At 38.5% G+C, this 23,492-nt stretch overlaps 1 pseudogene; it reads right to left on the bottom strand.

Annotated features, from left to right (window-relative positions):
• Positions 1 to 23,001: 23,001 nt before the first annotated feature.
• Positions 23,002 to 23,100, bottom strand: LOC132287419 (small nucleolar RNA R71; annotated as a pseudogene).
• Between the last annotated feature and the right edge of the window lie 392 nt (positions 23,101 to 23,492).

Below are 23,492 nucleotides of genomic sequence, written 5' to 3'. Positions count from 1 at the left end.
ATTAGTTTCTATGATTTTTTTCCATAATTATTTTTTAGTTTTATTAACTTTTGTTATTCTAAATTTGTGTGTGTATATATATGTATATTTGTATATTTTGTTTGTGAGTTGTGACTATTTTTATTTATATTGTTGAAAAGGCCAATTTTTATTTTTTTGGCCTCAGGCCCCAAATTAGATTTAGCTACCCTATTACACACACACATATATATAAATATGTACAAAATCCAAAGGGAAAGAAAAGGGAAAATGGGAACCGTTTACAAATCTTGGATTATATAACAATTGGAAATTTTCAGGCAAAAGAGAAGCCATTAATGGCTGCACGACCAAATTGACTTTTAGGTTCCAAAACCCACTTGACCAGCACAAATTTCTTCATTATCCCAAATGAGCCATTAATCCTATGAGCCAACCAAGTAACACAAGAAAACAAACCAATCTCTTCCCCTCCACCTCCAATTTTTCTTGAATTCTTGACCGTATCTCGTACCCATCTGCAACTAACATAGCAATACCTCTCACTTTCTCTCTCTAAAACTGCTACTGGAATATTATTATTATTATTATTACTATTATTATTGAAGATAAAGTTAGCTTTGTTGTCCCATTTTGATTGGGTTATGAAATTATTAAATGCCACATCATCAAGTTAAGGATATAACTCTCAAAACTACATAGTATTAAGAAAGGGTAATTTTGTCTTTTAACATCTCCGACTAAGTCATCTGCCGAAATGCAACAAATCAATAGTTTAGGGGGTTAATTGTAACAAATTAATAGTTTAGGGAGGTTTCTTGTAGTTTAAGGGGTTTGTTGCAATATGCCAATAGTTCGGGCGGTTTATAGCATTTTACCCTATAATAATAATAACTAATAATAACAATAATAATAGTAGTAGTAGTAGTCAGAGGCGGAGTTAGGATTTTATTTCAGGAGGGGCACAATGCACTTGATTGATAAAAAAAAATATCTAACAAGTATGACAAATATAAATAAATTAAATCAAAAGGCAAACAAGAAAAAAAATAATTGTAATTGAAGAGAAAAAACAATTACATTACATACATTATACATGTAAGAACTCGAACCCGGGGGTCCAAATTATTGTCCGGGTCCTTACCCGAACCCGAGGTTAACTAAAGGAAAATGGTCATTACATACCTTAATATGAGTTAGGAGTCATAATGAAGTTATACTAGTCATTTATAACCACATTGGATCATTAAAGAATGGTAAATCCGACTTCGGGTTCATGCCGAAACCTTAGGCTCACGAGGGGTAAAATAGTCATTTTAAGTTCAAATTATAAAATGAGGTTAATTTGAATAGAAAGGTGGGTCAAAATTCATTAATTTAGACTCAAGAATGGCCTAATTTGGGTTAGAAATAACCAAGTTTTGAGAAAGTTTTATAAAGCAAAATTTTAACCAATTCACCCCCCTCTTGGTTCAACAATTGGTATAAGAGCTTTGGTCTGTATTGTGAGGTTCTAATAAGCCTGCCGTTGATCCCAGCAATGGATAAAGGTTAACTTATCAACAAAGCTCCAAGGTTTCAAGGTTCAAACTATAACTCTTGGAAAACTAGAATGGAAGCCTTTTTAATGTCTCTGTCCTATGATGTTTGGCATGCTGCCATACATGGTGTTGTGATTCTTAATCCTAATAACCCCTCTGCTGAAGATAAATTGGCTGTGGCTAATGATGGCAAGGCCAAAAATGTTCTCTTTTGTGCCTTGAGGCAACAAAAGTTCACCAGAATTAAAAATTGTAAAATAGCCAAGGAAATGTGGGATTCTCTTCAGGCAGCTTATGAGGGAAATAAGGTTATTAAAGAGAACAAGATACAGCTATTCAAAGTTTAGTATGAGGTCTGTAAGATGGAAGAAAGAGAAACTGTTGCTGAGTACATGTTCAGGATCAATGACCTTGTCAACAATATGAGAGCTCTTAGTGAAGATGTTAAGGATGTTGATGTTTGTAAGAAGATACTAAGGTCACTCACTTCTAGATTCAATCCTAAAGTGATATGCTAGTCCCTTAGCAAAATAAGACAAAGAGCTTAATGCAAATGACGACCAATGAAATGCTAACACATGCATCAATCATGAGACAAAAATATCGACGAAGCTCAACTATGATTTGGAGCGCAGAAAATTTTGAAGATAGACATTAGATAGGCTACCTTGCATATATGAAGCCTTAACACAAATGGCAAAACAAGTTTAACTTAAATGCATCAATCATCAAGGTCAATATAAACACTTCAATTGTCATCTCTTAAATAACATGAACTCTAGCTTCAGTGAAAGTGAGCCGGCTTCCTAATATGTGGCTTTTACCCTCTTTTTTCCAATCTCAAGAACACATTTTCACATCCATAAATCTCCTTCTAAATGAGGTCTCCAAGGCATAACTTTATTACCTGAACAACTTTTATTACTTATTGACAATTTTATTGATCAACACAAAAGATCACCTACTATGGTCGTGCAATGTCGAGAATTCATTAAGCTTTCTAACCAACCCATGTAGCAAGTGTTGGGCCAATAACTCCCAAGCCAGATGGCTTTAGGGCGCTAAGTGTAAAGACACTCCTAAGGCTTAATAACTCGAATTGGAAAGGCTACGAATTTTTAGACGAACCATCTTTATTTATTTTTGAACAACCGTGCAATGTCTAAGTTCTTGAAGCTTTCTAACCAACCCATGTAACAAGTGTTAGGCCAACGACTCCCAAGCCAGATGGCTTTAGGGTGCTAAATGTAGAAACATTCCTAGGGCTTATTAACTCGAGTTGGAAAGGTTACGAAGTTCGACTGGTCATTGATTGAAATTTATATATATATATATATATATATATATATATATATATATATATATATATTTTATGCCAAGGATATCCATTCATTAGGGTCATTAATTCAGATCACTGAGTCCCGATCAGGGTCAATTTGGGTTGCATACCTCACAATTAGGTTTCTGGAGTGCAAATGTGCAATGTGAAGCACAACAGAGTATGAAATCCGACGAAAATTTAATTGAAGTTTTTATACAAACCGACTATGAATCAACATGTTTAATTCAAAATTTTCTTTAGTTTCAAAAAAATTTGTCTTGGCTTCTATACACAAAGTATTAAGCACATGCTTCATCCTTCAAAAAGTTCCCTTTAAACAAAATGATTTTATTAACTTACGAGCATCAGAAATGAGTAAAATATCAAATGAGCAAAGAATATCAAAACTGTAATAACATGCTCATGCACCAAAAATGTAATAGCATGCACATGCACCCCCAAACTTGAATGTCACATTGTCCCCAATGTGAGAAGACAAAGGATAAGCAAAAAGAATGAACAAAGGGGGAAAGGAACAATAGTACCAAGTTGATAGGATTAGAATGGCGATGCAAATAAAGGCCCGCTCGCAAATTCCCAGAGCATGCCCCCAAACTTGGTTTCAAAAACCTGTCAAAAGATATCTATACAAGGCAAGAATCATATGAATCCAAATTCAATGAAAATAACTGCAATTTATTTGACTAAAAATGATAAGCCATGCAAAATAGCAAAAGTGATGCAGTTATAAGTGCCAAAGAAAAACTGAAAAGCAAATGCCAAACGCGGCCCAAAATAAGTCTAGAAAGTACTACTGAAATGGGAAATAAGAAGAAAAAACATGAAATCACTCCACTATTGGAGTGGAGGAGGAGGCACCAGGTGGGCCAGGTGCACGGTCAATCAATGACTGGAGCATAGTCTGCAAAATCTCTTAATTCTCCTGAGTTTTCTGGACGGCACCCTCTATAGCATCAAAGCGCAAGGAAAAGGCATCGAGACGAGCATCCAAGGCGAGATAGTCGGCGCGAGTCATGACATCCAGCGGCGGGACAAAAGGGGCAGCTGGAAAAGCGGGGGCATCCGGAGGAGGAGGAGTAGGAGCCACAGGGGGGGGCCTGAGCACCCCAATCCAACTCATCACCAATGCGGGCGGGCCTGACGGGACGTCTAAAGTTGAGCTGTGCTGGACTTCCAGACCCCAAGGTTGAAGTTCAACACATCTTTCTCTTTCTGTTCACCACGGGGAGCTCGGAACCCCATATTTTTGAGCAACCTTGTAATAAGGTATGGAAATGGGAATGCCCAGGTTGTGGTGGTACGCGACCGAACTAAGATTAATTCCTTGTAGATTTTTAGCAATTGGTCCCAGACAAGTTGTGGGACACAAAACCAACACTTCTTTTCAATATAGTAGAGGGTTTTTATAAATTCCCCATTTCGCTCGGAATGGCCAGGCACGGGGTAGGACGTTCTTGGCCATGACCGAATCGAGAAACCATAGCCGGCATGGTAAGAAAGATTTATTGGTGCTTGTAGTTTCGTTTCTGGTGAATTGAGCATGACAAATTTCTCCCACAATGTCCGCTAAGGTAGGCTGATCGGGACTTTTAACATAAAGGGCGAGGCCCGCCTCATCCACCGGCGAAACCAAGGGGCAATCCATAGCCATAGCAAGGTCATCGAGGTCAAATTTATAATCATAGCCATCAATGGTGGTTTTGATTTTGTCTGGTTCCTCACATGAGTGGACCATGTTGGCATAGAACAGACGGACCATACGCGGGAAGTAGAATGAGCGCGCGGTTTGAAAAGAGAGGCAAGGCCACGGGCCCTCAATTCGCGGACGGACCATGCGGTCTCCAAATTGCTCTCGAAAGTAGGTGTAATGTCAAAACGAGCTTCAGTTTCAATTGGCCATTCAGCCCAATTTGGAGTCAGAGGAGCATTAGAAGGGCCCTCGGATGACCGAGCATGCTTGGAAATAACCCTAGGAGCCATTGAAATGAAGAAAATTGGTTCAGGACTTTTGGTAAACACCTGGTATGCAGCAGAAATTAGAAGAGAGCCAAATGAGGTTAGAAAGGTGAAAATTCCCAAAAATTTGTACCTAGAATCAACCATGCACAACCCTAACAAATTCTACAACCTTCACCACATCAATCCCATCCTCCATTGATCATAAAAGCAAAGAAACAAAACAAGAAGAGAGACGTACCCAATGTGGAAGAACAAAGTCGCTTTATGCTTGATGATGATGCAAGATAACGAGGAAGATTAGAGGATGGTGGGTTAGGTGAATGAGGGAGGAGGTTAGAGATAGATTAGAGGGTGGTTTGAGGGTTTGAGAAGGATGGGGGCAAGAGTAGAAAGGGAGAAGGGTTAAAGAGAGAATAAAAGAGGGAAAAATGGGCTTGAAAGCCCATTTAAAACCCTATCTGCGAAGGCGGCAGGCGCCCGCGGAACGGATGGTGGGAGCCTACGGGGGTTTAGCGGGGCCCCGCGGGAGCTAGTTTGTGTACTGCCTCATTTGGCGGGCGCCCACGGGGCCTCTTTGCAGCTACCTTGTGCAACTTAAAATGGCCTTGCAAGGCCGGGCCAGGGTCAAAAGCAACCGAATTTCAAAGTTTAAGTGTCTAATGACCCATGACACCTCGTAGAACCTACGGAACAGGAATTTAAGCGCATTTTCAAAAATGCTAGACTTGAGGTCCGACTCTCCCATTATCTTTGGATTCGTTGAGAAAAATGCCGGAATGACCTTGCAAAAGTCCGAAAATTGCACCGAGACCTTAAAATAACTAAGAAAACCGCATGTGACCTTTGGAATGCAATTCGAGACAATTCCGTAAGAGGTCACATTTTGGCTATACTTAGCGAATTTCTGAAAAAAATTTAGCCAAGGCAACTTGAAGGAGGGAAGCTTAGAAAATGGAAGAATTGCTTCCCATGAGTGCTAAATTTATTGTCGATAGCTAGACGAACCAAGCATTACATGGAGCATGAATCCTCGTAGATTGGGTCCGTTAATAGGACTTTCTCAACTTTTTGAAAAGGGATTATGCCATCAATGTAAGGTTTAAGCCGTTGGCCATTAACTTTGAAAAGAGATCCATTGGTAGGATCTTGGAGTTCGACAGCACTATAAGGAAAAACGGCTGTGATGACATATGGACCATCCTACCATGAACGGAGTTTACCGGAAAAGAGTCTCAATCTAGAATTGAAAAGCCAAACTTTTTGTCCAGGGGCAAAAGACTTTTTGACAATGTGTTTGACATGAAAAGCTTTAGTCTTTGCCTTATATATTTTGGCGCTTTCATACGCATCATTTCGAAGTTCCTCAAGTTCATTGAGTTGCAATTTACGAGTAGAGCCGGCTTGTTTGAGATCAAAGTTGAGCCTTTTTATGGCCTAATAAGCACGGTGCTCTAGTTCAACGGGGAGATGAAACCCCTTGCCAAAGACAAGTCGATATAGCGACATGCCAATGGGTGTCTTATAAGCTGTCCGATAAGCCCAAAGCGTACTTAATGACCAATCTTTGCGGTCCGGTCGAACTGTTTTTTCAAAGATGTGCTTAATCTCCCGATTAGTGACTTCCACTTGACCACTCGTTTGAGGATGGTAAGGTGTGGCAACCTTGTGGATGATGGAGTACTTGGAGAGGACGGATTTAAGATAACGATTTCGGGAATGAGTTCCACCGTCACTAATAATTGCCCGGGGCGTACCAAAATGACTAAAAATGTTGGACTGAATGAAGTTGATCACTACTTTATGATCACTAGTTTTGGTAGCTTCGGCTTCAACCCACTTGGAAACATAATCCACCGCTACAAGAATGTACTCATAGCCATAAAAAGATGGAAATGGTCCCATGAAGTCGATCCCCCACACATCAAAAATTTCTATGATTAAGATGGGAGTGAGGGGCATCATGTCTCGGGGCATCATGTCTCTCTGGGACATGGATCCGAGCTGTTGACATCGCTCACAACATTTACAAAAATTGTATGCATCCCAAAACAAGGATGGCCAATAAAATCTGCTTTGAAGGACTTTGTCGGCGGTCTTTTTGGCACTAAAGTGTCCCCCACAAGCAAGAGTGTGACATAAATTTAGGACACTTGTGGTTTCATTGTTAGGAATGCATCTCCAGATGATTTGATCCAGGCAATATTTGAACAACTCCGGATCTTCCCAAAAGAAATGCTTAACTTGGTAGAAGAACCGATATTTCTCTTGTTTGGACCAATTGGATGGAATTTTGCCTATCGCTAGATAGTTGACAATATCCGCATACCAAGGGAGAGTAGAATGGGAAATCTGAAAAAGTTGCTCATCCGGAAAGGAATCATCGACTGCAGCAAATTCAGAAGATTTTTCAATGAGTAAACGAGAGAGATGGTCTGCAACAACATTGTCGGTCCCTTTTTTGTCCCGGATTTCAATGTCAAACTCTTGAAGTAAGAGTATCCATCGAATTAGACGGGGTTTGGTCTCTTTTTTAGCGAGCAAATGCCGAAGAGCGGCATGATCCGAGAAGATAATAACCTTGGATCCAAGAAGATAAGAACGGAATTTATCCAAGGTATACACCACAGCTAGCAATTCTTTCTCAGTGGTGGTGTAATTTAACTGAGCATCGGAGAGAGTCTTGCTAGCATAATAGATGACGTATGGAAGTTTTTCCACACGTTAGCCCAAAACTACGCCTAATGCATAATCGGATGCATCACACATGATCTCAAATGGAAGAGACCAATTAGGCGGTTTTGTGATTGGGGCGGATGAGAGAAGAGTGCGTAGTTTCACGAAAGCTTCCATACAAGCTTCATCAAAATTGAATGGAACATCCTTGGCAAGAAGATTACACAAGGGCCGAGAGATTTTGCTAAAATCTTTGATGAAGCGCCGATAGAAACCAGTATGTCCAAGGAAGGAACGGATCTGACGGACCAAATTTGGAGGAGGGAGATTAGAGATTAATTCCACTTTGGCTTTGTCAACCTCAATTCCCCTTTTTGAAACGACATGTCCTAAAACAATGCCTTCTTAGACCATAAAATGACTTTTCTCCCAACTTAGAATGAGATTTGTTTCCTTGTACCTTTGAAGCACAAGAGATAGATTTTGGAGACACGAGTCAAAGGATGATCCAAAGACGGAGAAGTCATCCATAAATACCTCTAGGAATTTTTCAACCATATCTGAAAATATAGACATCATACATCTTTGGAACGTAGTTGGTGCATTGCATAGCCCAAAAGGCATGCGTCTATAAGCAAAGGTTCCGAAGGGGCATGTGAATGTGGTCTTCTCTTGATCTTACAGATCAATTGCCACTTGGTTATAGCCAGAATAACCATCAAGGAAACAATAAAAGCTTTAGCCAGCTAACCTCTCTAGGATTTGATCAATGAATGGGAGTGGAAAATGATCCTTCCTAGTGGTAGAGTTAAGTTTTTGGTAGTCAATGCACACACGCTAACCGGTGGAGGTGCGTTGTGGCACGAGCTCTCCCGCAGAATTTTCAACAACGGTGAGGCTGAATTTCTTAGGAACAACTTGAGTGGGACTCACCCATTTGCTATCAGAGATAGGGTAAATTATTCATGTATCCAATAGGTTAATCATTTCTTTCATGACCACTTCCTTCATGTTAGGATTCAACCGGCACTGCACCTCTCTAGAAGGTTTAGCGTCATCTTCCATATGGATGCAATGCATGCAAATAGAAGGGTCGATTCCTTTCAAATCAGTCACTGCCCAGCCAATAGCTTCTTTGTGCTCTTGTAACACCGCTAAAAGGCTAGTTTCTTGATCCTTTAAAAGGTCAGAAGCAATGATGACCGGAAGAGATTGATTAGCATTAAGAAACACATACTTGAGGTGAGCCGGAAGCTGCTTTAGCTCAAGTTGTGGAGGAGACTCCAAGGAAGGGATCGGAGGAGTAGAAGAGAGTTGAGGAAGAGGTTCTTTTGGAATTTTCCATGAAGGAGTATCCATGACAGCATTAATGTCAAGCAAGGAATTGACTTCTTGGATTGATTGGTCAATATCAAAGTTTGAGAAGTCGAAATGAGACATGCAAGTTTCCAAAGGATCTTTGCTTAGAATGAAGGGAAGGGATTCTTCTACCACTTTATCTACCACATCGATAAAGAAGCAATCATCCTCATCGGAAGGATGTTGAGTTGCATGGAAGATGTGGAGTTTGACTTGCATATTTCCAAAGGTGATATCCATCACCTCGGTTCGGCAATTAATTAAAATGTTAGCCGTAGCTAAAAATGGCCTACCGAGGATCACGGGAATATGCTTCTTTGGGTCATGGACTGGTTCTGTGTCAAGAACCACAAAGTCTACCAGAAAGTAGAATTTGTCCACTTTGATAATGACATCCTCAAGAATGCCTCGTGGGTGCTTGTCCAATCTATCGGCAAGCTGCAAGACCACGGAGGTTGGCTTTAGATCTCCCAACCCAAGTTATAAGTAAACTGAATATGGAATCAAATTTACACTAGCTCCTAGGTCAAGGAGGGCCCTTTCTATCTTGTTGTTGCCAATGACACACGAGATAGTTGGGGCGCCCGGATCCTTATGCTTTGGAGGAGCACTGTGTTGAATGATTGCACTCACATTTTCAGTTAATCTCACTTTCTTTGGCAAATGATTTTTGGAAGTGTGCTTTTGAGTGCACAAATCCTTAAGAAATTTTGCATAGGGAGGGATTTGCTTTATAGCATCCAAGAGAGGCAAGTTGATTTTTACTTGCTTGAAAACTTCCCACATGTCTTGAATTTTGCAATTCTTATTCCCAATATGTGTCGACTCTTGGAGACGTTGAGGAAATGGAGCTTTAGGCTCATAAGAAGTTTCCACATTTGGGGTGACAAGCTTGGGATTTTCATGAGTACGATTTGGATTAGAAGAGCTCGAACTTGGATTTGGATTTTTCGAAGGAGAATTTTTCTCCTCCTTATTTCCATCAACCTTGTTGTCAACAACACGACCACTCTTAAGGGTGGTGATTGCTTGGACTTGTTCATGAATTGGCCCACTCGGAGGAGGGGATTCATCAATCACATGCATCCCTCTAAAATTTTCAAATGGTTGAGCAAGAAGCTTACCCTTGTCTTTTTGGAGCAATTGATTCATGGAGTTAGCTATTTGGCCCACTTGATTCTCAAGCTTAGCTATGGACTGAGTATGAGAATGAACCATTTGGAGAGTGGGTTGCAAAGATGTCAAGAGTTACTTATTGGAATCCATCATTTGCTTATTCAATTATTCCATCATTTACTTGTTTGCAGCCACGATCTCATCAGTTGGGAACACATGGGGTTGATTGGAGACATTTGGATTGTATGGAGGATGGTAGCTTGAGGAGGCCTGAAATTGCCTATTTTGAAATTGAGAAGAGGGCTGATTTTGTTGCCCTTGATTTTGAAATTTTGAATTTTGTGGGGCTTGTTACCTCCACGAGAAATTCGGATGATCTTTTCATCTGGGATTGTAAGTATTGGAATATGGATTATTTCCAGGCCTTGAGAATATTGCATTCGCTTGCTCTTGATTGGAATTAGGAAATTGTTCCGGTATGGGACAATCTTCTAAAAGATGGAATGGACTAGTACATGATGCACAAACTGCACTTGCCGAATTTTGAGACAAAGAGGGGGAGAGATGTGGTGCCATCAATTGATAGAATTTATGAGCTATGGCATCCACTTGGGAAGATTCCTCCCTCAGTGTTTTTGTTTGACAAGGGTTGGTGTTCTTTGTATTGGTTGAGGTTGGACCACTACGAGAGTTATGCTGTAATGAGTTTTCACTCAAATTTTTAAATAAGGTCCATGCCTCATCCTCACTTTTAGACATAAGCATCCCTCCACAGGATGAGTCAACCATGAACCTATGTGGGTTGGTTAACCCAGCATAGAAAGCTTGCCCCAATTGCCATTTTGGAATTAGGTGGTGCCGATATTTCCTTAAGAAGTCTTGAAACCGCTCCCAAGTCTCATAGAGTTGTTCCCCCTCGCTTTGTGAAAAGCTAAGAATGGAATGCCTCATTAAATTGGTTTTACTTACTGGATAATATTTCTTTAAGAATTCTTGCTGCAGTTGAGCCTATGTGGTGATGGAATTGGCAGCAAGGGAGTTCAACCAATATTTTGCCCATTCTTTTAATGAGAATGGGAAGAGATGCAATTGGAGAGCATTATCAGGAAAGCCCCTCAACTTGATGGTAGAGCATATTTCAAGGAATTCATCAAGGTGCTTATAAGGGTCCTCATTTTCAAAGCCATGAAAAGATGGAAGCATTTGGATGGTGCTAGATTTGATTTCATATTGAGCGGCCTCAATATTTGGCATCACTATGCAAGAGGGAGAAGCATAAGTGGTAGGGATGAAATGGTCCTTAAGAGTCATAGGAACCACATTTGGAATTTTGGCCCTATCATTATTAATCCCATCATTTTCGACATTTCTTACATTTTCATCCATTGTGTTAAATTTAGTTTCAAGCTCTCTTATGCTAGAAGATTCCCTAAGGGTTCGTCTAAGAGTTCTTTCAAGAGAATTTATATCAACTGGAGATTCTAGAGTTGGTAGGGAGAGTGATCTATGGCCAAACATCAACAACACACCCCACAATCAATACAATAAATCATCACCATCAACTCCACATACGATGTTCCCGTTCTCCTCAATTATCAAGACAGAAATTAAATGGCCACAACAAGGACCGATGCTTTGTAATTGAAAATAAACAAGAAAATAGCCTCAACAAGGGCTTCACAACTCAACTAATACCAAATTATACATACACAATATTAACAATTTTGAAACTAAAAGGCCAAGAGACTTACCTGGAGTCCTTTAGACTTATAAATTTGCTTGCGTTCCCTCGGCAAGCATCAAGTCCCTAGAATCTCACAAACAACTTTCAACAGCAAGATGGTCAAAACCGCATAAGAAATATTCACAAATCACAATATTGAGAATCAAACCAAAATTAACCCTAGAACTTCGGTTGCTAAACCATGTGCAAGTCCCCGGCAACGGCGCCAAAAATTGATCGACGGATCGATTACAATTATAAATCAACCCTTTTTGCAATAGCACAAATCATTGTAAAATAGGGCTATTGGTCGAGTAGGTCAAACCACTGGGACTGCTAGCTTATGGCAACTTAAGTGTCTAGAGTCATTTTTAGAATGATAAAGGAGGTTATAGAGGATTTGTTGGATTGTCACTAAGATTATGAATTGAAAAGTGCATAAAACATTAATGTTAAGAAGTAGAGAGGCAAAGACTATTAAAATGGAAACTAAGGAAGTGAATCCACTACCCATCCATAAGCATACTAGGACATGATTTACTTTGGGAAATATATATATAACCACGGAATGCAACAACATAGCATTGATACATTATCTTCAAGAAATATATGAAAATAAGATACAAGAATAACCTATCAAAGCTTACATGTTTTGGTTACCTAAACTAGGATGCAACCTTAGACATGATCACTAGGCCATAGATTATCAAGCCCTTAATCTCATAATAAGAGCACATAAATTAGAAATCAAGAAGAATTTATCAAAGGAAAGCCCTAAGCAATAGATTATCCAAATTCTTAAATGTCATGCCAATAAAATCACTTCCATGAACTCATCTCCTTGTCACTATGAAAATGTAGCAATATAATAATGAGAGAAAAACAATCTAAGACAAGATATTTAACTCAAAATGACCATTTATAGATAATGAAATTCATTACATCATATGAAGGGCTCTAGTTTATGGAAAAGTCACATATATACATTATACCCCAAATAGAAATCAAAACAAAGCAATGCTTACAAAATAAGGCTTTATTACCTCCCTAGATAGGGAGTTAGTTACCCATGAAGACTAAGAATGAAGGAGGAGATGAAGAATCCCTCTCCATTTCCACACCTTAAGCTCAAGAACACCTCTTTCCCTCTCTAGCACTTAACCTTTTCTAAAATTTTGAGATATGAGAAATGAGATGTGTGCCTCCCCTTTATTCCAACCAAAACCTACTCACCATACCCCCCAAATCCTAAGCTCCCCCCTCTACATCAAGCTAAGCCACACAAAATGAAGATAAGGAGACAAAAATGCTGAAATTCAGGGGCAGTTGAGCAGCCTACAACAGGTCGGCGGGCGCCAGTGGTGGCGCACGAGGGACTGGAGTGTTTGGTGGGTGCCCGCGATGGCGCAGCGGGCGCCCGCTAGGGCTAGCAAGGCCCCGCAAAATGGGGTAGAGAGATGAGGGGTTCAGCGGGAGCCCGAGAGGCGCTGGCGAGCGCCCGCGGTGGCTTGCCTCTGCACATTAACAAGGCTTCTTGCAAGCCTTCTTCACGTCGGACCGTAGACGCACTTCCACGACGAACACTCAGTCATGACTTCACAAAACAGCAACAGAAGAAGTCAGGTCCAAAAGATGACTCCCCAACACAGGGCACGTATTTTAACGAAAAGTTGTCAAAATCGCTTCTTTGATCATTCTTGGGAAAAAAAAAACCTGAAATTAGAAAGAAATACACAACTAAATTAAAATTATACATTATCCTCTAATAATGGACTTAACTAATGCAAGAAAGGGCGTTTGAATATGTAATATTCGGCGTTTATCATGATAATTCTCGAAGATAAAGATCTTTCTCAGATGAAGATTGTTGAGCTTCGAGCCTCTCTTACTGCCTATGAAATGAGAATTGGTGTTCTAGCTGTTCATAAAAGAGAAACTACTCTTAAAGCAAAGTTGTTGAAGAAACTGAAACAAAGTTTGAAGATGATCTTGAAGAAGATAAGGTAGCCTACCTTGCTAAGAAATTCAGGAAGTTCAGGTTTAAAAAGAAGAATCAGCAGCAAAATTTAACCTGTTATAGTTGTGGTAAACCTGATCATGTTATATCTAATTGTCCTAACTCAAAGGGGCAAAGCTAGAAGAAGAATGAGGGAGGAAATTACAAAGGAAGGTTTGGTAGAAAAGCACTTATCTCAAACTGGGATGCAGCTCCTAAAGAAGATAAACCTGAGGAGACACAAAAAGATGAATGTCTCTTTATGGTTATTCTTGAAGCAACTCAAATTCCAGTTCAAGTTGAAGAAGATAGTGACACTGAGATTGAGAAAATTCTTGAAGAATGTGAATGGCTTGCAGTGAAGTGTAATCAACAGAAGTATCAGATAAAAAGGCTCAATTCATAATTGTTAAAGTCCAAACAAGTTCTCACTAAACACTTCAAACTTAAACTGTCAATGATGTGTTCAGTTTCTCTTATTTTTTAAAGCCTATTGAAATCTCAAGTTAACACTCAGTAGTCTACCAAGAAGTGTAAAGAAGAACTATCTCTCATTCTTGAAGAAAGATCCCTAAAGATGGCTGAGATCTGGAAGCAATCCACAAAGCAAATTGGGAAGACTGGAATTGGCTATGTGTGTGATTCAGCCACAAAGATCAATCAAACTCACTCTGTATTTGTTAAAGCCACAACTGGTGAAGTGTATGCAAGGTATCCTGTTTTAAAACCCTTGAGATCAAAATTTAATTTGCTTGACAACAATTTCAACTCCTCAAGAATAAACAGAAGTGATTTTGTTACAACATCTATAAGAAACTTCAAAGTAACTAAAATGTATATGAAGAAGTCTGATATAGCTCAAGCTCAAAAGGTCAAGAACAAAGATTCTATTGTGAAATCTAGGATGATGTGGATTCCCAAGAAGTTAAACTCAGTGAATTTGCTTGTGTATACAGCCTTCAAGGCTTGTAACAAAGTGGACAAATGGTATATTGACAGTGGCTGCTCAAAACACATGACAGGTGATGGCTCTAAATTTATCACTCTGAAACAATTTGATGGTAGAGATGTGATCTTTGGAGATAATTAGAAAGCTAAAATTGTTGGTATAGGTACTGTGAGCAAGTTTGAAGAATTACCTGAGATTCAAGAAGTCTTAGTTGTTGAAGGACTCAAACACAACCTTCTTAGTGTAAGTCAGTTTTATGACAGTGGGAGGATTGTGTGTTTTGACAAAGAAAAGTGCAATGTGGTTGATCTTAAATCAAAACAGGTTCTCTTCTCAGCATGTAGATCATCAGGAAACGTTTATACTATCACTGAAGAATTCCAAGATACTCATTGCAACTTGACAACCTGTGATGAAGCTAATATGTGGCATAAGAGACTAGGGCATCTTCATTCAAGAAATTTGTCCAAGATTTTAAAGCTAAAAGCTGTCAAAGGACTTCCTGAACTCAATTTTAAAGATGATCATCTTTGCCAAGCCTATCAACAAGGAAAACAAACCAAAGTTTCATTTCCTTCAAAAGAAATCAACACCTAAAGAGCACTTGACTTGATACACATGGATCTCTATGGTCCTACTAGAACTACTAGCATTGGTGGGAGTAAGTGCTTCATACTTCTCATTGATGACTTTAGTAGAATGGTGTGGGTTTACTTCCTAAAGGAGAAATCAGAAGCTATTACACACTTCATTAAGTTTGTTAATCTTGTTGAAAATCAAAGAAGTAACACTGTGAAAAAACTTAGGTCTGACTTTGGCTCATAATTCATCATAAAGGAGTTTGAGCACTATTGTGATGATAAGGGTATCAAGAAAGAGTTCTCAGTTGTTGCTACTCCTCAACAGAATGGGATTGTAGAAAAAAATAATAGGACAATTCAAGAAATGGGTAGAACAATGCTTTTAGAAAAAGGTCTAGCAAAGGGTTTTTGGGCTGAAGTTGTGAATACTGCTATGCACATAATAAATAGGGTTCTTCTCAGACCTAATTCAACCAAAACACCTTATGAATTGTTGTGGTAAGGAAGACCTGCAACTGTTCACAATTTCAAAATATTTAGCAGCAAATGTTATATATTGAATCACATTGATAATTTGGGCAAGTTTGATTCAAAGGAAGATGAAGGCATATTCTTGGGATATTCTACAAAAAGCAAAGCTTACAGGTGCTACAATCTAAGGTCTTCAAAGGTAGTTGAGTTAATTCATGCAAAGTTTGATGAGAATCCTAAGTCCACACCTCTTGAAGACTGTGACAATACTTTTGGTTCAAATGAAACTAGTTCCTCAGTTACTAAACCTAAAAATCCAAGAGAAACCACTTATCCAGTGCTGCAAAAGCAGGTTCAAGCTAAGAACATCATTGGTTCACCTCAAGCTGGAGTTTAAACAAGAAACAAAAAGAAGCTAAATGAATTAGAAGTTGAAGATGGTGAAGAATACAGTCACTTTGCTATGTTATCATCCATTGAACCAAAGTCTTATTTTAAAGCTTAGAAAAGTAAAGATTGGCTAGTTGCTATGCAAGAAGAACTTGATCAAATCAATAAGAATGATACCTGAACACTTGTTCCCAGACCTGAAGACAAGAATGTAATTGGCTCAAAGTGGATTTTCATAAATAAAATGGATGAAAAGGGATCAGTTATCAGAAACAAGGCAAGACTGGTGTGCAAAGGTTACTCTCAGCAGGCTGGTATTGATTATGATGAAACTTTTGCTCCAGTTGTAATAATGGAATCCATTAGAATGCTTTTATCTTTTGCCTGTCATAAACAAGTCAAAGTATACCAAATGGATGTCAAGTCTGCTTTTCTTAATGGAGATCTAAATGAAGAAGTCTACTTGAAACAACTTGAAGGCTTTGAAGATTCAAAGTTTCCCTCTCATGTTTACAAACTAAGTAAGGCTTTGTATGGTCTCAAACAAACCCCCAGAGCCTGGTATAAGAAGCTGCATCAGTTCTTAGTTAAACAAGGATTTCATAGAGGCAAGGTTGATAATACTCTTTATGTAAAAACTCATCAAGAACAGTTTCTAATTCTGCAAGTCTATATTGATGATATCATGTTTTGTGGCTCAGACACCACATTAGCTTCAGAATTCACTAATCTCATGAAGACAAGGTTTGAAATGTCACTCTTGGGGACTCTCAGATACTTTTTAGGTCTGCAAATTACTCAAGCATCCACTGGAATCTTCATCTCTCAGCAAAAGTATGCCTCTGAGCTACTTAAAAAGTTCAAAATGGATGATTGTTAGGCTATCTCAACACCACTATGTCCTAATACCAAACTCTCACTGGAGTGCACCACTGAAGCTATTCCTTCAACACTTTACAGGTCAATCATTGGTAGTTTGCTATATCTTACTTCTTCAAGGCCTGATATAATATATTTAGTGGGTTTAGTGGCCAGATTTCAAAGTAATCCAAAGGTTTCTCATCTTCAAGCTGCCAAAAGAATTCTCAGATATATCAAGGGCACCATCTCATATAGTCTATACTACACTTTCTCACCCTCAATGTCTATTGTAGCTTTCTCAGATACTGATTGGGGTGGATCTTTACCTGATAGAAAAAGTACCTCTGGTTGCTGTTATATTCTTGGTTCCAATATAGTTTCTTAGCTAAGTAAAAAGTAAGACACTGTTTCTCTTTCAACCTCTGAAGATGAGTATATAGCTGCCTCACAAGCTGGCTCTTAACTACTTTGGATGAAAAATACACTCTTAGACCTTGGACTTCAATTTCCAGGACCTCTAAAGCTTTTCTATGACAACCAAAGTGCTATTGCTATCAGTAAAAATCCCACACTACACTGGAAAAACAAACACATTGATATCAGGTATCACTTTCTCAGAGATAAAGTTCAAAAAATCCTTATTGATATTACTTACTTGCCAACTAAAGATCAACTTACAGATATCACGACCAAACCTCTTCTTCCTCAGAGATTTTCAGCCCTTAGAGATCTTCTTAGGGTTGTTCCTCCTCCCTTCTGAACTTATACTATTGGTCCTACTCACCTTTTAACCTTCAATGTCAAAAAGGGGGAGAAATTGACTGAAATAAGGATAGCTTAAAGCTATTCTTTTTGCATTTGGGTTGTTCTTACTATATCTCTGTGGTTCTCAGTTTCACAGACCTTATTTCAAGTTAAATTATTTTTGTCATTAAAGGCAAAAGAGGGAGATTGTTGGTCCTAAAGCTTTGTTAAGGGTTTGCCTATTTAATGTCAAAAATACTTTATCTTTCTATTGATTCAAGCATGATCCTTACTTTCATTGTGGTTTGAAATAAGGTCCAGGGGTGGTATTGTTAGTTTTTTATGGATACACATGTTATACACTGATCTGAGATACTGCATTACAATTTACTTACTTGTCTTGCTGAAATTACTATGACAGTGAAGGTTTGGCTCTTTAAAATTAGCTACAGGTGTTCACAGGGGTATTATGGTCTTTTCTCAATTGTATTCCATGTATATATGTGTGTCTTGATGGCTGCATTGCACTAAACAGATTTGGTTGAGCCTACATTATGAATTATATAGCTGCAGGATTTTTATTTGGTTGAGAAGGTTAAAATTGTTAGAGGGGTATTTTGGTCCTTTCCAGCTGTGTTCAAGAGTGTGTCATGTTTCAGTGGTCCTAAAGTGATTGTATATGCAAGTGTATTACATTTCTTAGAGGCTAAGTCTGGATAAAATTGAAATTTCAGCATACAACCTATAACTTGTTAAAGCTGGTGAGAATAGTGACAAAATAGCTAAGGTGACAGCCCTTCATTGGTTCATTGCCCTGAAAATATCTGAATTGTGCTCTTCCAATGATTGGTAGAAGGTGAAAGGTGTATTCTAGTAGCTGTACAAGGGTTGCAGTGTGTATACTGATATATATATGCTGTGATAAGGCTTTTTAGGGTTTAAGCCTTTTGAATATACATTGCACATTGAGCTGCAGCTGAGAACCCTCGAGCATACTTTGTCAAGTAAGTTTTTCTCTATTGTTTGATGATGATCCATGCAAGGAAAACTCATTAAATCAACTCTGAGGTGTCTACTAATTGCTGAGATAATGCGTTGTCCAGCTTACTTGTGCAAGGGCTGGATTGAGTAGTGAATTTAAGTTCGAAGCTACTGTGGTCTATTCTGAAGGTTGACACAGGTATAATTCATCTTTTTACACTTGCACAGACTGTGTTTGTGTTGAGAATATGCTGAAAATGAATCTGGACAGTGTAATCACTAGTTAAGCTTGTTTTTCTGAATTAATCTTGGATTTAAGTGTTGTTTGATTATACTTAGCTATTTCATGATGATTTATGCTGCTAGCAAGTATATTTTGATGAATCAAGATTGTTAAAGTTAAGCTTGTGACAAAAATATAGTATGCTTTGATTTTGAGTATTCAAACCCTAAGGCTGAAACTATTTTGTGCTGAAACAAGGACTATGACTGAACTTTGTGATATACTCATGCTGTGTTTGATTATGCAAAGCTATGAACATGAGTACAACAGTGAAAGAAGGCTGTGTAAGGTGCTGGTGAATTGATCTCGAGAGGAATTTCCCATTTTACCCTTCAAACCCTAGAAGCAGCAGATTGCAGTTTTGAGGCAGTAACTTGGAATTCTATGTTGTCCAGCTTATTTTAATTGTTGCAAAGATTTTATTGTACTGAATTACATCTGTAATGGTGTGTATGGTGAGCTATGAGAGCTTATTTGGTCCAAGCAAGGTTGCTTAGGACATGGGGAGTGCTTGTATGCACTGTGGTATACTAGTGTATGTATTGGTTGTGAAAACTAGTGTCTAATTCTTGTGCTTGGGTGTGTGCAGAGAGTGAGACAGTTAAGTGTGTAACAAGATACATACAGCTAGTAGTGGATTGCTTATTGGCTAAGGCCAAGAACCAAGGTTTTCCCTAGTTAAGAGGGTTTCCTTGTAAACCTTGTGTTATCTGTTCTTTGAATACTTGTTTAGTTGTTTCGAGAAAGTTTTAAAAAACAAAGTTTTAACCAATTCACCCCCTTTTAGTTCAACAACTAACGCCTCCTTTCCGTTTCTTGTAAAATGATAAGTAGAAGAATGAGCACAACGGCTCAGTAGACACTTCTTAAGTGGCATCCCCTCAAATAAGGTAAGTAATCTCATGTTTTACACACAAAGAATAGAAATGAGACTAAGGGATCGTGCTAAGGATTCATGATAAGAGCTGAAAAGTGCGCATTTAAACCCCTTAAGCTTAGGTATTCTAGAACCTTTATCTATTTTACTTTCCCGTTTTAGACTGATTTTGTATTATTTCCATTTTCAGGTACTTATCCCTAAAATAAGCTAACTCAGCTAAATAAGAGCACAATTGAAGCAATCTTGAGATGAATCAAAGAAATGAGCAAAGTGGGAGCAAAAGGAAGCAAGTGGTGGAAATTCAGCAAGTTCGATCGATCTCAGGAAATATTCGATCGATCGAAAGTTCATCGATCTAGACATTTCAAGATGGATCCAAGCTCTTTTGTCCTTATCCAAAGATCCTACAAAATTCGATCGATCCAACTTTCTTCAGATCGATCGAAAAGATTCCATCTTATCCAGTTGTACCACCCTACCTACCACTTTTGTCTCGTTTCCCAAAATATCTCAGATTTGTCTTTATCCGAAAAGGTGCCGCCATAGAGGATCGATCCAGCTTAAGTTCGATAGATCTCACCACAAGTTCGATGGATCAAACTTCCCCAAGTGCAAGAAAATTCAATTTCCAGCTCATTAAAAGTTGTCTCATATCCAATCATTGGGGGGAATATTGGTGTACGAGACCAGGTCATTGGGGGTGACATTTAACTTACCAATATAAGGAATATAAGCCATTTTTTATAAAGACAAACATACATACACTAGAGAGACTTGTGACACAATTGATATATCATATTCTTAGTGAGGAAGAAAAGAAGAGAGGAGGCTAGAGACATAAGCTTGGAGTTCTTCCATCAACCAAGAAGAGGAGCAATCTCTACTATGGAGTTAGCCCTTGAGGGTTGGAGGACACCATCTATGAATGGCTAGACATCCTCTTGGTACTAGAGTTAGCCCTAAGTATGCTTTCTTCATCTTGATTTATGTATTTTTTAGGGGATTTGTATTGTGATATATGTTTAGACATTTTTATATACATAGATCTTGTTTATTCAATAATTTGTGTGGTTTAATGCTTCCAATTGATCATTTCATTCTATCCATATGTCTATGTATGCTAGAATAGATGTTCATGCGTTTATCTCTATTTCTTGTGTTATTGATGCATGTCTATGTGTGTTGATGTTATAGATCTAGAGATTGTCAAGACATAGTGCTTAATAGAATGCTTTTATGATTTATTTGATGGTTCATACTCATTTCTTGATGGATTGTGCCTCTCCCTTAGTTTAATTAGTTTAATTACATGTCATTAGCTTAATTGTAATGTAGTTGTAGTTTAGATGTTAAATGGGGGACAATCTATGCTTGTTGTTTAATGTTCCATACTTATGAAAACAATTAGCATATGTCTCTAACCTTGTGATGTGTTTGGATTGTGAGCTTAAAGAAAGGATTAATGGCTTAGTTTGATGTATTATGCTATCCACTATGTTGCTTAGACAATATATACCTAATTAGTCATCCATGCTTGTTGAAACAACCACACACACACACTATTATTGCAATACATGTTTCTCTCCCTCATTAATCATTCATTAAGGGTATAGAAAAACTATGCTTAGTGGTGATCTCTAAATCCCAAGATCTCTCTCGCTTATTTTCTCTCCATTACATTTAGTTGTTTACTTTAGTTTAAATTGCATCTTAGTATAATTCAATCACCAACCAATCTTTTGATCACTCGACCTACTAACCCTAATCTCGATTCCACAACCTAATACGACCCACCAATCCCTTGGGACAATCCCTACTCGCCCTAACTATATTTTTAGTGAAAGGTAGTAGTGGCAAATTATAAATGTAAAACTTGGCCACACTCATCTTAGTCCAACATCTCTTTTGCACAAATTTAGGTGCACACGCGACAGTTCACACTAAGTTTTTGGTGCTGTTACCGGGGATTGATTGAAGGCAACGTAGTATTTGTGGATTCAATTAGGAATTAGTACTCTTTTGATCGTGTCTTTAATTTACTTTCATTTTCATTTTGGTTACTTATTGTGTTGGTTCTTGTTTGACTAGGTGCATTAAGCTAGAAGGTGAGCAAAGGAGCATTTTAAGCAAGGAGCTAAGCAAAAGCAAGGAAAAAGCTAAAAGCTAAAAAAAGTGCAAGGCCAAAATTAAAAATTGAATTGAAGTGCTAAAGGACACTTTGTGAGCTCTTTCTTAACTCAATCTCTAGTTAAATGGTCAGCCCGCGTGGAGGCTTGTATTTCAATTCTTAGATAAATCGTGAGCCCACATGGAGGCAATTTTATTATTCTTTGCATATTGTTGATAGCATGGGAGTATGGAATCATTGTATGTGAAGGAAGTTTGATAATTGATTTGTTGCGAAGGTGAAGTGATTATTCATTGCTTGTTGCTTGTTATGTTTTGTTGTGCATTCATGGTCGTAGATCATTGAAACCTACTCTTGTCCCTCTTAACTTTCATCTTGAATCCGTTGTTCGAAACCCTAGGGGAAGAGAAAGTTCTAGTCAATCTACTTCTACAATGGAAATACATAATGAGGACCATGTGGAGGACCTTGGTCACATTGACCAACAAGGTATCTTCCACCCCAATGCACATCATGATAACATGCAAGTACCATTAGGCATGCCGAGGCCATTCATTCACCCGCCACAACAACAATGCCAAGTTCCATTGGGAATGCCTAGGCCAATGTTTGCTCCACAACCTCCCATAGTTCAAGGCAATCAAGGTGCCTATGTTACACCTCCAATTGTTAATCATCCCCTTACTTGAAGAGATCACTATGTGCCTAATGAATACAATGCACCGACATGCATTCAATTGCCACCATTTAGAGCACACCACTATGAAATCAAACCACAAACCATTCAAATGCTTCATAACTATCATGGACTTCCAAGTGAAGAACCTTACCAGCATTTGAATGAGTTTCTTGAAGTATGTTCCACCGTGAGAAACACGGACATGCCGGAAGAGGTTTTAAGGCTTAAACTTTTTCCATTCATCCTTAAAGACAAGACAAAATACTGGTTTAACAATTTTAAGCCTTTTTCGATAACTTCTTGGGCAGAAATGCAACAAGAGTTCTTGAAGAAGTACTATCCGGTTTCTAAGACCAATGTCATGAGAACCTCAATTCGAGAGTTTTCACACAGGGATGGGGAAACGTTCCATGAGGTATGGGAAAGATTCAATGAATTGCTTAGGAAGTGTCCACATCATGACATGCCCAAATGGTAATTAGTTCAATATTTCTTTGAGAGCTTATCAAACAATTATAAGGGCATGGTTGATGCTTCCATGGGTGGCTCTTACATTGATAGGCATGAGGATGACGTGTGGCATCTTTATGAGAACATGAGTGAAAATTCTTTGCATCGAACTTTATCTTCTAAGAATGGTAGGAATTCAAGTGGAAGGAAGAGTGTTGGCTTACATCAAGTTGTTGACCATTCCAATGAAATAGCTGCCGAGATGAAATCCTTATCTCAAAGGTTTGATCAATTCTTGATCAACCAAAACTCGGCAAATCAAGTATCTTCCGTCCCTAACCATTCCCATCATGCATCCAATGAATCATGTATGACTTGTTCAAGTGTTTTACATTCTATTTCCAATT

This window comes from Cornus florida, unplaced genomic scaffold (genome assembly GCF_030987335.1).
Source record: "Cornus florida cultivar Cherokee Brave unplaced genomic scaffold, ASM3098733v1 CherokeeBrave_3.0.0_Hap2_Chr11, whole genome shotgun sequence".
Lineage (NCBI taxonomy): Eukaryota > Viridiplantae > Streptophyta > Magnoliopsida > Cornales > Cornaceae > Cornus > Cornus florida.
This window is presented reverse-complemented; position numbering and strand designations above follow the sequence as displayed.